The sequence below is a fragment of the Chrysochloris asiatica genome, unplaced genomic scaffold (genome assembly GCF_000296735.1).
Source record: "Chrysochloris asiatica unplaced genomic scaffold, ChrAsi1.0 scaffold00572, whole genome shotgun sequence".
Classification (NCBI taxonomy): Eukaryota; Metazoa; Chordata; class Mammalia; order Afrosoricida; family Chrysochloridae; genus Chrysochloris; species Chrysochloris asiatica.
In genome coordinates this window covers 37,205-37,899 of record NW_006409090.1, presented here as the reverse complement: position 1 = coordinate 37,899, position 695 = coordinate 37,205, and positions in this window count along the sequence as shown.

The following is a 695-nucleotide window of genomic DNA, read 5'->3' as shown; positions in this document are numbered from 1 at the left end:
ACTCGATGGCACCTGACAACAATAACAACAGCTGCCTCTATAAAGCATTAAAAATTTTCTCCTGAAAGATGAAACTGTGCAAGGGAGTCAGGTATTTAACCACTGAGTAACTGGAGCTTCTTTGACTGCAATTAGTTTATTAATAGATTCATTTCAAATAACAGAATTTACAGGTAGATTAGTAAATGGAAGAATAAAAATCAAACTAAACCTTTATTATAGAGATCACTGTTATAGGTAAGTTTGCATTTCTATTACTTACTCCTTTGGTTTCTTAGTAGTATACTAAATGGCACAGATGATTTTGGATCACTTATGATTTCTCTCACTCATTGTTTGGGCTCTACTCTCTTGAGTTGTTCCTTGATTTTTTTGTTTGCCCTCATGAGATTTTTAGTTTCCTGATGCACTGGAAATAATTCTAAATAAAAAAGCAGAATTCATAGTTCCACCTTTAAATGGGAATTTAATATAAAAAGGTGAGTTTGATTGCTCAAGGAATTCACTATCACAGCTCAAAATTAAATTTAGTTTGTGATATGGAAAACTATATCATGAGACACCAAAACCATATTCACTAAAAACACTAAAATTCACTTGTAAGTAAAACTGTATATTGTAAGGTTCTGTTTACATCACTAGTTTCACCTTCCCAATTATCTTTGCCTTTTCAGTGTCAGATTTTTTTTTTTTTT